At 35.5% G+C, this 16,535-nt stretch overlaps 1 protein-coding gene across 3 annotated transcripts in view; it reads right to left on the bottom strand.

The window, feature by feature from the left end:
* The window catches only part of NME7 (NME/NM23 family member 7), a 207,770-nt gene that overhangs the window by 61,984 nt on the left and 129,251 nt on the right, over positions 1-16,535 (bottom strand). Inside the window, exon 11 of one of the 3 annotated variants that reach the window (XR_003116277.1) lies at positions 4,812-4,874. The exons of the other annotated variants lie outside the window; for them this stretch is intronic. The gene's annotated coding sequence lies outside the window, so the exon portion shown is untranslated. The remainder of the gene's footprint in view (positions 1-4,811; positions 4,875-16,535) is intronic. 3 annotated transcript variants of the gene reach the window in all.

Genomic DNA, 16,535 nt, shown 5'->3' with positions numbered 1-16,535 from the left:
TGTCTTTTCCTAGAGTTGATAAATACATTAGAATTAGAGATTGTGTCTTACTCATCTTAGTATCCCTTACAGCATTCGGTACCTCTGACACAAGGAAGCACTTAATATATGATGTTTGCATTGGACTGAATCTTCTCTAGGCCTTTCAATTTTCTGAGTATTCAAAAACTATATGCCAGTATTTATAAAGTACACGTATTTTTAAAAATATATAAGTAGAAATGCACCAAACAGACTGAATTGCAAAATGGGTAAAGATGAACTCTAGGAAATACAGGGAGACCAACCAGAATTTTCAGTGGGGAATTGTAATAAAATTAGAGTATTTATACTTAAAAAGGAAGAGATGTGGCTGCTTCTCTAATTGTTGCTTTTAAATGGTACTTCATTTGGTTGAGAATTGAAACCTGAGACTCACACAAACAACAAAATAGCACCACAGACAGGATTGCAGGCTCTAGACACTATTTTGCAACTCATTTGGACAGCCTTCATAGGAACACACAGGCTAAGGATCTGAATATCTATTGCTCTGAGGGGTTTGACTATGTACAATACATTTCATACTTAAGATTCATTCAAAAACCTCAATTTCAGAACTTGTTATTGGTCTACTCAGGGATTCAACTTCTTCCTGGTTTAGTCTTGGGAGGTTGTATGTGTCCAGGAATTTATCCATTTCCTCTAGATTTTCTAGTTTATTTGCATAAAGATGTTTACAGTATTCTCTGATGGTAGTTTGTATTTCTGTGGGATCAGTAAGCGATATCCTCTTTGTCATTTTTTATTGTGTCTATTTGATTCTTCTCTCTTTTTTTCTTTATTAGTCTGGCTAGCGGTCTATTTTGTTAATCTTTCCAAAAAGCAGCTCCTGGATTCATTAATTTTTTGAAGGGTTTTTCATGTCTCTATCTCCTTCAGTTCTGCTCTGATCTTAGTTATTTCTTGTCTTCTGCTAGCTTTTGAATTTGCTTGCTCTTGCTTCCCTAGTTTTTTTAATTGTGATGTGAGAGTGTCAATTTTAGATCTTTCCAGCTTTCTGATGTGGGCATTTAGTGCCCTAAATTTCCCTCTATAAACACTGCTTTAGCTGTGTCCAGGAGATTCTGGTATGCTGTGTCTTTGTTCTCATTGTTTTCAAAGAACTTATTTATCTTTTTTATTTCTGCCTTAATTTTGTGCCAGTAGTCATTCAGGAGCAGGTTGTTCAGTTTCCATGTAGTTGTGCAGTTTTGAGTGAGTTTCTTAATCCTGAGTTCTAGTTTGATGGCACTATGGTCTGAGAGACCGTTTGTTATGATTTCCGTTCTTTTGCATTTGCTGAGGAGTGTTTTACTCCTAATTATGTGGTCAATTTTAGAATAAGTGTGATGTGGTGCTGAGAAGAATGTATATACTTTGGGTGGAGAGTTCTGTAGATGTCTATTAGGTCTGCTTGGTCCAGAGCTGAGTTCAAGTCTGAATATCCTTGTTAATTTTCTGTCTCGTTGATCTGTCTAATATTGACAGTAGGGTGTTAAAGTCTCCCATTATTCTTACGTGGGAGTCTAAGTCTCTTTGTAGGTCTATAAGAACCTGCTTTATGAATCTTGGTGCTCCTGTATTGGATGCATATATATTTAGGATAGTTACCTCTTCTTGTTGCATTGATCCCTTTACCATTACATAATGCCCTTCTTTGTCTTTATCTTTGTTGGTTTCAAGTCTGTTTCATCAGAGACTAGGATTGCAACCCCTGCTTTTTTTTGTTTTGTTTTGTTTTCCCTTTCCATTTCCTTGGTAAATATTCCTGCATCCCTTTATTTTGAGCCTATGTGTGTCTTTGCATGTGAGATGGGTCTCCTGAATACAGCACACTGATGGGTCTTGACTCTTTATCCAATTTGCCAGTCTGTGTCTTTTAACTGGGGCATTTAGCCCATTTACATTTAAGGTTAATCTTGTTTTGTGTGAATTTGGTCCTGTCATTATATAGCTGGGTTTTTTACCTGTTAGTTGATGCAGCTTTTTCATAGTGTCAATGGTCTTTACAATTTGGTATATTTTTGCAGTGGCTGGTACTGGTTTTTCCTTTCCATATTTAGTGCTTTCTTCAGGAGCTCTTGTAAGGCAGGCCTGGTGGTGACAAAATCTCTCAGCATTTGCTTGTCTGAAAAGGATTTTATTTCTCCTTTGCTTATGAAGCTTAGTTTGACTGGATATGAAATTCTGGGTTGAAAATTCTTTTCTTTAAGAATGTTAAATATTGGTCCCCACTCTCTTCTGGCTTGCAGGGTTTCTGCAGAGACATCCGCTGTTAGTATGATACGCTTCCCTTTGTGGGTAATCCGACCTTTCTCTCTGGCGCCCTTAAGGTATATTTTGTACGAAGTTCATCTTGGAGAGTACATCAGAAAATAACAAGCTTCACAGACAAATGTCTATGAGTATTTTACCGATAGTTTTTGTTTTGCTTTGCTTGAATGTGTGGGTGTTTTATTTTATGGCATGGGGCACACATCTGATCACACCTGCTTGTTTATTTTATAAATTTCAGGCTAAAGCTGTATAATCATGATCTACACTACAGAGCTTTGGAAACTTGATTGTTCAATCATGTCTATGCAGCAAATTATTGGGAATGAATTCAGGTCCTGCCTGTGGGTACTCCCTCATTAGAGGTATCCATCCATTCAACTGAATGTCCATGCTATTCTCAATCTCCACAAGGAGCACACCTGGCTTGGCTAAGAGGTGAAGCTCTGCACTTGCATGTGGAAATACAATAACCACATTCCAGTTATTTTTCAGAAAGTTTAACTCTGAATCCATTGTCATTCAGTATTAATCAAAACTTTGACTTAAAGAACAGGTATAGAGAGGACTGCTTAAGGGAACACAACAAACACATCTTTTCCTTTAAAACTCTATTCCTATATTGCACCAGCTGGCGGATGAGATCATTTTGACTTCTCATATAATTGTTACACACTGAGGTGATACCATAAGCATCTTAAAAGGAATATTCTAAGAAACTGGTAGTTACTGAGGACAGTGAATGCTGGATCACATAGTGTCTTCATTTGAGATCCATGAGGGAATTTTCTATTAGGTATCAGGAAAAGTTGGGCTTTTTGTGAGCAACTCATTTGCTTATGTCATGGACACTGTCAGTCATATAATTTGATTGGGTGGAAGTCTAAAAGCTGAGTAATAATGTGGCTACCCATAACAAAAGTACAGGATTTCATGGCATGCATATTACTGTTTAGAGTCTCATTTGCTCTCTGTCCTAATTTCCTCATTCACTTTATCTTATTATATTGCATAAATTTTATAAACGGCCTTACATTTTACTAAAAAAGGAAGTTTAAAATAAATAAATGAATACAATGATGACAATGTTGTAAACTTTTACAAAAATAGAGAGTTAACTTATACATATTAACAGGTATTTTAACTATTATAGTGTTATGTAACTACAGATATTTTTGCTACAGACACTCTGAAACAATGAATGTTTAATAATCACAAAATCACTATTTTTGCACTATTTCAATTTGCTATTTAAACTTATAAAATACTTGTAAAAATTTTTGCTTTATTCAATAAACTATATCAATGCAAGTCCTACTTTAAAATCAGTGCTATGGGCTCATGTAATTCATTTATTTTAAATATCTAATCATTCTTCTGTTGAATTCTGCTTTTACAACAGGATAAAGGGCAAGTTTTGAAACACAACAAATTAACATACTATCAAGATTTTTTAGCCCTAGTACTCCTTAGACTAATATAGATAGAAAGAGTTAGCCAGTTTTCCTTTTCTTATGTTATTTTTTATTGGCCTGACTCTGAGTATAGTATGCTTAACAAATAAAATTCTCTGCATAAGAAAAAAAAACTTAAAAAGAAAAATTAGTGTTTTGGCAAATATTCACACCCAATTAAAATTTATGTGAGTTGCTTTATGTACTGTTTGTACAACTAATGTCTCAAATGTGACATGACCAAAACAGAACTATGGCAATGTAATCTGGTAAGCCAAGTTGATAAATGTTGTTCATTGCAAAGCCTACTGTTTATGAGCTCCTCAGGCTAATTCGTGTTCCAAATATTAAGTAGCTCTTTTGTATATTAATGTATGTCAAGAGCCAACAAAAGTTTTGCTATTCAGAGAAAATAATTTTCAAAAGAAACTACGAAATAACATAAGTCAAAGTTCTATTAAACTACTTCTGTCATTTTAGGAAGGGCAAGACAAAACAAATTAAAAATGAACATCTTTTATCCCCTGACCTAGCAATTTTACCTATAGAAATTAATTCCAAGGTAAAAACTTGTACAAACATTTATGTATAAGTCTGTTCTCTGCAATATCCTCTTATATAAAAATTAGAAAAAATAAACACTAGGGGAATGATTAGTTAATCCATATGCTGGAACACTATGCAGCTGTTAACCATGTTATGGAAATATATTTAATGATATTAGAGAAGACCACAATATATTTTTCAATTTAAAAAGGATGTTACAAAGTAGTAATTATTATATCATCTTAATTTTATTTTTATAATTATATATAAAAGACAATTGTTTGAGGTCAGGTCAAAATGCTTATTTTACAGTGTTTATTTCTGAGAAGTAGGCAAACAGGAATAGTTTTAAAATTTTTAGTCTATTACGTCTTGATTCTTTTCCATAATTTTTCTTAGTTTTTTTTGGAGGTGGAATGGGGTAATAAACATGGACTATCTTAGTAATTAGGAAGAAAACAATGAAAGTGTTATTTTTATAACTAATATTTAAAAATGTTTTATTTCAATACTTGCGGAACAGAGATGTCTTCTTTAGTTTGCCTAAATTCACTTGTGAGAAATTGGAGATTTGGGGGTCTGGGGAGAGAGGCAATATAAAAAAAGTATAGGCCAGGTTGACGCATACTAAAAGAAATATGGCACTTATCACGGGAAGGAAGCAAGTGAACTGTTTCTAAGAAAACAACCAGAAAAATGATGAAGTGCTATTTAGACACTTTAGTGTTGGCAATCAAAGTTTGAAGTAAGCATAATTTCCCAAGATTACCCTTAATGTGTTTTCTATTTGGGGATATAAAGGGAATCAACAATGTACTCTTCCTCTGCAGTAAGGAGCGTGGGCTTGTTGGTTGCCATTACAGCCTGAGGACTCAGACTCATTGCTTGTTGAAAACTATTATTGTTCCATTTTTGAGTCCCATCAAACAAGAGAAAAAAAGTCTTTACAGGGTTTATACTGGGTATATGTGTAATTCTTGACCCTGAAATGTGATACCTACAGAATCTGAGAGTTTCCTAGGAAAACCATCTGCTCCTCAAAGCTAGGTGTCCCAAATAAGAGGAAAGTTAGAAAAAGATTGCATTATTTACATGACTAGAAATGTCTTATAAAGACTTTTGCTTTTTAGCCTGAATCTAGTGAAGACAGAAGTAGTTATTTACATATAATCTCATCTAGTCTGGTATTAATTAAAATGGATAAACTAAAGTCCATTCTATATTGATCAGATAGAGAAATCAGAAAAAAAGACATCTAACATCTTCAATCATTCAGCTTATTTTTTCAATCAATATATCAGTTCATTTCTTAGTGCTATTTGCATATTGCATAAAAATGCAGCATTTAACAAATTTAAATCTCTTATCCTTTTCCTGAAAGAAAAAAAATGGCATCATCAATAAGCATTTGCTGAAGGTTTGCCAGACACTGGTCACTCAGAGTGTGGTCTGTGGCCCAGCTGCATCACATCACATGGGAGTCTGTCATATATGTAGAATCTCAGGCCCCACCCCAGACCAGCTGAATCACAATTTTCAACTCAACAAGATCCCCAGGTGTTTTCTACGTACAGTACATGGACATTTGAGAAGCACTGTTTTAAGAGCATTTTTCAAGTATTGGAGATACCAAAAAGGTGTAAGGAGACTCCTCTAGTTAGTTCCTAGAGTAGGAAGTAAGAAATATACATAAAAGATAAACTATACAAGGAGCATATGCCAACTGCCAGGTGAGAGGTGTAGACAATTAACAGCATAGGAGTTTGAAGGAAGGCAAAGGTCACTCAAGATTGGGGCAGCTGGAGACATCTTAAAGGAAAGACAGTGTAGTTGGCCCTCCGTATCCGCAGATTCTGTACCTGTAAACTCAAACAATCTGGGATCAAAAAATATTTTGAAAAAAAATTGCACCTGTACTGAACATGTACGAACTTTTAAAATTATTCCCTGAACAATATAGTATAATAAAATTTACACAGTATTTACATTGTATTAGGTACAGCTAAACTAGAGATGATAAAGGAAGATGTGCATAGATCATATGCAAATACTACACTATTTTATATCAGAGACTTGAACATCTCAGATTTCAGTATCTGAGTGGTCCTGGAACCAATCTCCCTCAAATACCAAGGAGTACTTTACTTGGAAAATAAGAAAAAAGGGAGTATGGTATACTCAACCCTCCTTTGCATAAGTTTACTCTGTAACAGTTCTGTAAATTTTATATACCTAGAGCTCTGGGTATGGTTACTGTGCTGAGAAAACCTATTTGGTCTGAACAACTTAGTTATGGTAACTTGAAAGCAGCATGCATGATGTACAAATATACAACCTCTGTTAAATATACCACCTCTGTTAAATATACAACCTCTGTTAAATATACCACCTCTGTGAATAAGGCCAGGCTGTCTTTCCCAAACTGTGTGTATTTCATCTTTTACAATAAATATACTAAATTTAGGATTTATTTAGAAAGCAGGAAAACTCCTTTTTGAATCACTCCTGAAAGGAATTCTTTTGGAAAATATAGAATTCTTTTATAATAAGAATAGTCAATTCCTAAAATATATATACTGTGAGTTAATATTTTCATTATATTTCAATTAAGTGCTTTTAAAAAGATCATGCTTGGCCAGGTGCAGTAGTTCATACCTGTAGTCCCAGCACTTTGGGAGGCTGAGGCGGGAGAATCACTTAAGGCCAGGAGTTTGAGACCAGCCCAGGCAATACAGTGAGACCCCATCTCCACAAATAAAAATAATAATAAAGGTCATGCTTGTATATACTTACTGTATGGAGCTAACGGTTATTGTTTTGCTATAGTGTCACTAAACAAAAATCAACATACAAAGGCGAAAGGGTGGCACATGTCTGCTGATTACATTTAAGGGCCCCCAAAGTCTCTCTTTTTGTCCCTGCAAGTGGTAGGATTGTTTCACTGGGATATAAATAAAACGCCTTAGTAACAACATCCTGAGAACGCCATGGCTCAGTACTATTCATGCCAACTTAACTGATCCTGAACTGAAACATGGCACTGGTGTCAGTGGCTTTTACTTATTGATGAATTTGTAAGGTGACAGGCTCTTTCGTGTCCAAAAGCGGTAGTTTCCCAGGGTCTCAAGAAGGTTTAAAAATATTTTCCTTCCATCACAACACAAAGCCTACTGTCTTTAAGTAATGCTGCTGAGGGTTGACATTTGAAACTGACAAGCAGCACATGTGCATTACGGAGATAAGGCCTGGCACATGTTGCTGCAGCCTCCTGAGATTTTGAAATGCTAGCAGTTCCAGCTGGTGGCTATGCCCCATTCCTAATGTGCACATTTTAGGGAAACTTGAGCCCCTCCTTCTGACTGTGATAGGGGCATGCCTGATTGGAATAGGGTTATTTTTTAAGATATTCAGAACAATGAACGTATTTATTCTATGAATAAAAAGAGAGTGGAAAGAAATAAAAGAGGTAAAATGTTAAGCTGAGATCTTAAAGAAAACAGTATCATTTGTTAAAAAACGAAAAATAGTGAATGCAGCCAAAGAGCAGTTAAAAAAAGAATCACTAGGGAGGAATAGTTTTAAAAAGAAAAAAGAAAAAATGAAGTAACTGAAAGGCAAACTTTTCATGAGAATCATTCAGATAAGCATATTGAAAAATAATGAGGCAAAAATGGCTGATACAAGGAGTAGGGAAATGTAAATGAGTTAAGGAATGGGGAAACAAAAAACAGTTGAATTCCAAAAAGAAATAAAAACATAGAGATTAAAAAAGAAAAGGTATACTATGAAAGAAGATAGCTATCAAAATTTCTCAATCCCTGTGGGGGATAAGGTGGCACACATGGAATGCAAGGCAAGGGACAAGAAGGTGGGTTTGGAAGTAGAAAGGGGGACATAGTTCTGTTTAAGTAATATTTATAGGAGGCCACTGGTCTGGACTGAACTCCTTCCGGCAAGAGGCCCAACAGACCAAACCAAAATGGAGTCACAGATGGTAAAGTTCCATGTTACCAAGGCAAAACTAAGTTTATCTGACCTTCTAAGAGATCAGGAGAGTGAAAGATAATAGCAAAATCTTCAAGTTTTAGCTGGCATGATGAGAAAATCCTCCCTGCTTTAATCTTTACAAGGAAATTAATTTTGAAATAACCAACCCACTTTTTGTTTTCTGTTTCTGCTTTCCTCAGTCCTTTTGTGACTATAAAACCAACTGCTTAGTTTATTGGAGCACTCATTCTATTTTACAGAATGAGGTGTTGCCCAATTCTAGTATCACAAATAAAAGTCAATTAAGATCTTTAAACCAAATTTGTTGTAATTTTGTCTTTTGACTATTCTTACCCATAATAGAAGATGCTAAGGCCAGAGAAGCAGGCAAAGTCAAAACTAAATTCAAAATGGTAGGGGCAGAGTCACGAAAAGTACCTAATCCAAAAGGATACTTAGGCAAATATCCTCAAAGAGTTAAAATTCCATGGGTGACAGTTTCATGATTGGTGACTGAAGTTAACTGGAATATCATATAACTAATCTTTTGAGGTTGATGTTTAGAATGTTACCACTCTCATCTACAACATACATATTAGTACTATTATCACAGACAGAAATCATGGAGGACACACCAGAGACTAACTCAGCAGGACAATTATATTCTTAAATGCTTTAAGGGCATTCAAAACATGTTTCTTGCATTATATGTAATTATTATTTGGAAATATAGTCTTGACATTTTAAAACACAAACAATTCAAGATGGAACCAAGTAGAACAGAGTTAAGAGCCCGGCTTTACTTTTTAATAAGAATATGTTTTTTGGAAACAATAAAAAGATACTTTTAAAATTCTTTAATTTTATTTTAGAGACAAGAATCTCGCTCTGTCACCCAGGCTTTAGTGCCACCAATCATAGCTCATTGCAGCCTCGAACTCCTGAGCTCAAGGGATCCTCCCACCTCAGCTTCCTGAGTTGCTAGGACTACAGGCATTTGCCACCACACCTGGCTTATTTATGTATTTACTTACTTGTTTATTTTTATATCTATTTTTCCCAGCTGTTTTTCAATTCCTGGCCTCAAGTGATCCTCCCATCTCAGCCTTCGAAAGTACTGGGATTACAGGCATGAGCCACTATGTCTGGTCAAAAGATACTTTTTAAAAAAGGTTTTAAAATTAGGTTCTTTGAGCCTCATTTCTCCAACTATAAGATGAACATCAGAAAATTTACCTTGAAGGGAATTGAGGATTAGAGCAAATCGTTATCAGGTTTCTGGGTCATTAACTGGATATAGCAGTCATAACAAATAGTTCATGAGATGTGTATTTAAACAATACAAAATGGAAATTTAATTCATCTTTTACTAACACACATTCTTTCAAAAATATATACTGAGTTATTACTATGTACCAGACACTTTTCTGAATATATCAGTGAAAAACCAAAAATCCTGTCCTTCCAAGAGTTTACATGCTAGTGAAAGGAAATAAAAAATAAAGGTATTCAATAGTAAATGGTACAGTATGTTTAGAAGCTAAGGCTTACTTGTTACAGAAGAAGGTAAAACCAAATACAGTAGGATAAGTAATTGAGTGTTAGGCTGTTACAACTATAAATGTGGGTGGGAAAAGATAGGCTTTGATCTCTTTGAGAATGAGACATTCAAGCACAAATACTACTAAGCACAAATAACTGAGGTAACTAAGTACCAATTTGGATTTCTGCAAATAAATTGTGGATGATATATGGATGGTGTTTCATTGTTGTTACTGTTATCCAAAGGCATAAGAAAGCTAAATTTGCTGGAAGAATCTTATCTTGAAATGTTCTCACAACTATATTCTATTCTCCATGCTATTCTTAACTTCTCTTTTGCCTATCACAGAACAGTATTTGTTGAAAGCGCAACCATTTCTTTTGACCATGTAGCAGCAGCACTCATTAAGGCCATGTTCAAGGTTATCAGTCTTCAGACAGGCTTCCTTCTCAAAGCACTCCCCATCTCTCATATTGCTTCCTTATTCTCACAGTACTTATTTTACTCATTTGTTGTCTGTCTTCCTATTAGAACAAAAACTTTGTGAGAAAAGAGATTTTTTGTGTGTGCCATTACCGCAGTATCCCCATGTTTGGCATTGTCTGACACATAAAAAGCACTTGATGATACATGGTTGAATAAATAAAAGTAAGAAAGAATTATTTTTTGAAAAGAACCACAGTGTAGAAAATCATTAGGATACTTTCACAATTAATAAAGGCCTGAAATTTAGAGATTTAATATTTGCAACTTCAACTACTTAAGAGAAATTCTAAAGGTATGTGATGTGCACTAATTTGTAACACTACAGAGGCTGGTGAGTGGGAGCAAACCACTTAGCTAGTGAGTGCATCCTACCAAGCTGCTCACATAACATGAGGCTCTGTCATTCTCTACTGGTGACTGAGCATATCGCTACACAGCAAGTTATTTGCTAGAATGCTATGAAAACTGGAGATTCAAGATCCCAGGATGCAGTCCTCTCGTATATAAGAGCTTTTGATAAACTTGTTATAATTAGAGAAAATATTTGATATAATAAGATGCTGATTCCTAACCTAACAGTATAGAGGCAGCCAGAGTACAGAACGGGGTTAGGAAATTCGTGCAGATTTGTCTTAAGCTGAGTGAGTGACCTCGACAGATCACTTTATGTGTTCACACTTTTGTTTTTTCATAGATAAAATGGAGTTATAATAATAAAAGTAAATAAGAGTACCTATATTTCACCAAATTAGCCTTAGGACCCAAATGAAATGTTCTATATTTAACTGCTTTATAAATTGAAAAAGATTTTTGGAAAAATATACTACTTGTCAAAATAGACACTATGCTTTTAGATTTTATTTAGAAAAATTTCAGGTTCATGCAATACCTGAAATTTCTATTCATATTCATATTTAAGTGTGTAATTCTAGATGAATCATTTCTGATGTCTAGTTAGTTCTATAATAATGACTAAAAACTGTGTATTAATTAAAAACTACTGTGTGTGTGTATGTGTGTATTCTTAGATGTCAACATTCTCTAGGAGAAAAATAAGACAAAACAAGAAAATACCTAAAAATCAAATGTACACATGGCACAAAGATAGACATATGGATTAATGGAATAGAACTGAGAGTCCAGAAATAAATATATATATTTACTTTCAACTGATTTTCAACAAAGTTGCCAAGTCCAACCAATGGGGAAAATAATAATCTTTTCAACAAATAATGTTTCAACAGCTGGATAGCAATGTGCAAAAAAATGAAGTTCAATCCTTACCTCAAACCATATACATAAATTCACTCAAAATAAATAGAAGGCATAAAAGTAAGACCTACAATTTTAAAATTCTTAGAAGACAACATAGGAGTAAAACCTTTATGATCCTGGATTTGGCAAAGGATTCTCAGATATGACACAAAAAGTATAAGCAACAAAAGCAAACAATAGATACATTATATTTATTCTAAGTTAAAAAAAACTTCCTGCTTCAAAGGACACCAACAAGAAAAGTAAAAGCCCACAGAATGAGAGAAAATATTTGCAAATTATATCTCTGATAAGGGACTTTTATTTATAATACATAACTCTTACAAGTCAATAATAAAAATGACCTAATTTAAAAATAGGCAAAGAACTGAATAGATATTTCTCCATGGAAGATATACTAACAGCGAATAAGCATATAAAAAGATACTCGATATCACTAGTCAATAGGGAAATGCAAATTAAAACCACAATGAGACATCACTTCATACCCACTGAGATGGCTAGAATTAAAAAGTCGTACTAACATATACTGGTGAGAATACGGAGAAATGAGAATCCTCAAATACTGCTAGTGGTAATGAAAAATGGTGCAGCCATTTTGGAAAGCACTCTGCTAATTTTTCAAATATTTAAACACAGAGTTACCATATAACCCAGCAATATTACTACTAAGAATATACTCAAGAAAATTGAAAACATATATTCCCACAAAAACTTGTACAGTGTTTATAGCAACATTAGTCATAATAGCCAAAAGATGGAAACAACCCAAACATCTATTATTTGATGAAAGAATAAACAAAATTTGGTATATCCATGCAATGGATTAAGATTTAGCCATAAAAAGGAATAAAGTACTGAATGCATGATATAATGGGGATGAACCTTAAAAATATTATGCTACATGAAAAAGGCCAGTAATGAAAGACCACATATTATATGATTTCATTCATGTGAAATGTCCAGAATAGGAAAATCTGCAGAGATAGGAAGTAGATTAGTGATTGCCTAGAGCTGAGGGTGAGGTGGAAAGTAGGCAAATGATAGCCAAAAGGTTTGGGGCTTGTTTTTGAAGTGATGAAAATATTCTAAAATTGTGATGGAAACCACTGAGCTATACATTTTTAAACAGGTGAATCATATTGATACATGAATTATACCTCAATAAAGCTGTTAAAAATCACATGTATAGACCTTGCTCAATTTCTACACAAAGATTTTCTTATTTCCCTTTTTAAAAAGACTTCTCAGAAAGAATTAATTTACCAGACAGGCCACCTAGGTAATTATAAAACAAAAAAGACGTTCTTTCATTGACTTATGTTTCGATTTCATAAAATGTTACTAATAATAATACTTAAAAGTACTTAAAGCTACATGTGTCTACATCATATTATGTCTATTTTTCATTTATCAAAAATAATGCCACTGAACCTTGAAACCTTGGCCAGTATCATACTGTAAGAGTGTGGAGTATCATTAAATAATTATAATTATAATAACCTCAATTACAAGAGTGACAATAATGTTAGCTAACACATATTAAGTATTCACTATGTTCTAGAAAGTTTACATAAATTATCTCACTTATTCTTTACAATAATAATTCCATGAGGCAGATACCATTATTATTACGATTTTACAAATAAAGAAATTAAGGTTTTCAAAGGATACCACACTTGCCAAAAGCAAAGCTACTGAGTGGTGGAGGTAGGATTTGAACTTAGATAGATAACAGAACCCAGGGTCTTTATTATTATTATTATTTTGTTTTTCAAATTGAGATGGAGCCTCACTATATTGCCCAAGCTGGTCTCAAACTCCTGGGCTCAAGTGATCCTCCCACCTCAGCCTCCCAAGTAGCTGAGACTAAAGGTGTATTTCACCATGCCCAACAGAACCCAGGGTCTTAACTACTTTGCTATATTTCTTGGTTCCTATTGTCTATGAGAATCAAAATCATGTACCACATTTCCCAGAGCTGCAACTTTCAAAACTGCACATTATACCTCTAAGCCATATAAAGGTAAAAGGAAAAGGTATAATTCACCAAAAGTACTAAAAGCTTTACTCAGCCAAAATTCAGAAGTTTAGAGTTGGAAGGAGAAGCATAAATCATTTAGTTTGATGACAACTTAGTGCAAATGATAAAACTGAAAGACTTTGGCCTAATTCTTCAGGTTTTAGGAAATTCAGTGATGATGAGTTTTCCACAGGTATGATTGATAGAGAACTTATTAATTCACTCACTTATTCATTAGTTATTTTTCATTTCAATCAACAAATATATACTGAAAGTCAACTACACACCAAGCACCCTGCTAGACTACAGACTCTAGAAAGTAAAAAATGAGTATGACAGTCCCATTCCCCAAGGGGCTTACAGTCTGGACTTGTGGGGGTGGGGAAAAAGGTGTAAAATAAGAATTACTATATAACGTGATAAGCAATACTCAATAAACATGGCAGGGAGTTATTATTCTGTTGGAAACATCAGGGAGGGCTTTACCAAGAATATCATTAAATTATGAGATAACCAATTATTTCCAGGAAGATATCTGCCCTCCAAGAAGAGGGTAGGGGAATTTGGCATTGAGTGGTTAGAAATTCAACTCATTTGAATTGCTTGGAGCATAGCCAGTGAGGGTAAGACACTGTGTTAAGCACATCTTTTTATTCTGATGTTTTAACACCTGGGGCCTTATTGACCCTGAGGAGACCGTGCCTCCTAAGGCCAGTCATCTTCCAGAGATAATAAAGGGCTCCCCTGTGAGATTGCCTTTCATATGCAAACCAACCAGGTCAGACCCCATCCACCCCAACCTCCCCTATCAGGCTCTTACAATCTGCATCAATATTCCCCTGCTCTAATTTCCTCAGGGAGGGTCAGACAACTTAGAACAGCCCTCTACACCCCACAGTCCACTGAAATTATTGGAACTAGCCAATCCTGAACATGTTCACCCTTCCTCACCTATTCCTTCCCAAGGAAATCACAATAGAAGCTCTTGCCCATATTTCCCTTAGTCTTCTGTTTTCTGACCCACTCTTATGTTTCCCTGTGTGGCCCTGCATACTGCAGTGTGCATTCTCCTCTTGGGGATTGTAACTATCTTTTCAACAGCAATCATCTGATGCATTGGCCTTACCATCCCTGAATGACAATAAAACCAACATTATAAACAAAGATTCAAGCCTGGGTGCCATGGCTCACATCTGTAATCCCAGAACTTTGGAAGGCTCCCTTGAATTTAGGAGGTTGAGACCAGCCTGGGCAACACAGGGAGACCCTATCTCTATAAAAATTTAAAACATTGGCCAGGCGTGGTGGCACACACTTGTAGTCCCAGCTACTTGGCAGGCTGAGGCAGGAGGATCACTTGAGTGACTCAAGGAGGTAGAGGCTCAAGGAGGTAGAGGCTGTAGCAAGCTATGATAATATCACTGCACTCCAGCCTGGGTGACAGAGCGAGACTGTCTCATTAAATAAATAAATAAATAAATAAATAAATAAATAAATAAAACAAAGATTCAGTAAATTCTGCTACATAGACAGAAAGGGGCAAGACCATGTAAAGTGGTATCTGCTTCGCAGAGGAGTTTTAACTACTCAGTAGACATTGGAAGTCACAGAACAGTGTTAAGGAGGGGCATAATATGACTAGATTTACATTTTAAAAAGATTAATCAGGTAGCAGTGTGGTTACAGAATTGCAGTGAAGTAATTCTGAAGGTATGGAGATTAGCTAGGAAGTTATGGTATAAAACAGTCAGGAAGTGATGAAAATCTCAATTAAGGTAGGGGAATTGGAAATGGACAGAAAGGAATATTTATGAGATGGTGAGAAGGTATCTTGAAGGACTTGATTGACTATGATGGGTTGGGGAAAGGCAAAAGTAAAGACACACTTCAAGGTTTCTGGCTTAGCTGACTGTGGCCGGTAATGGATTCATGGAGATAAGAAAAGAAGCACAGAAGCAAGTTCGCAAGGAAGGGGAATGGGATCTGCTTGCCTGTAGGATTGTTCTTGTAGAGATACTAATAGCCAGTTAGACACATGGATCTGGTGCTCAGGAGGTGTTGTTAGACTGGAAACAAGATTTGAGAGCTATCAGCCTACTGGTGGTGGTTAAGGTCATAAAAGTGGATAGAATTACCAAAGGAAGACATGCAGAAAAATATCAAAGTTCAGGTTGAAAACAGAATTTCAAGAAACACCACAACTTAAAAGGTAGGTAGGGAAATGGTGTTTGCAAAAGAAAATGGAGGTGGTAAGACAATCTGGGGAGTCTGGCAGCATCATCAGCGACAACGGCATAATCATCACCAACATTACCAGATGGTTAATATTTCTTCAGCATTACTGTGTTTCCCACATTATGCCATGTGTTTTACATGTATATTTCATTTGGTGCACATAGTAACTGATAGTTTGGATATTTGTCCCTGCCCAAATCTCATGCTGAATTGTAATCTCCAATGCTGGAGGTGGGGTCTGGTAGGAGGTGTTTAAATCATGCGGACAGATCCCTCATGAATGGCTCAGGCCATCTCCTTGGTGACAAGTGAGCTCTCACTCTGAGTTCAAAGGCCATCTGGTGGTTTAAGAGTGTGTGGCACCGCCCCCGCCCCCAACTCCTTTGCTTGCTCCTGCTTTTGCCGTGTGATACGCCTGCTCTTGCTTTGCCTTCTGACATAACAGTAAGCTTCCCGAGGCCTCCCTAGAAAACCATGAGCCAATTAAATATCTTGTTTATAAATTACCCAGTCTCACGTATTTCTTTATAGCAATGTAAGAATGGCCTAACACAGTGACTCGGTGAGGTTTAAGAGATGATGACATAGGCCTACAGAAGTTAAGTAAGGCCTATAAAATTGTTCTCCTTTGCAATCTCTCTAAAGCATGGCTTCTTAAACTGCTATAATGTATCCAGTGAAGAATGATGAG

Source organism: Theropithecus gelada, chromosome 1 (assembly GCF_003255815.1).
Source record: "Theropithecus gelada isolate Dixy chromosome 1, Tgel_1.0, whole genome shotgun sequence".
In the NCBI taxonomy this organism is placed as follows: domain Eukaryota; kingdom Metazoa; phylum Chordata; class Mammalia; order Primates; family Cercopithecidae; genus Theropithecus; species Theropithecus gelada.
This window is presented reverse-complemented; position numbering and strand designations above follow the sequence as displayed.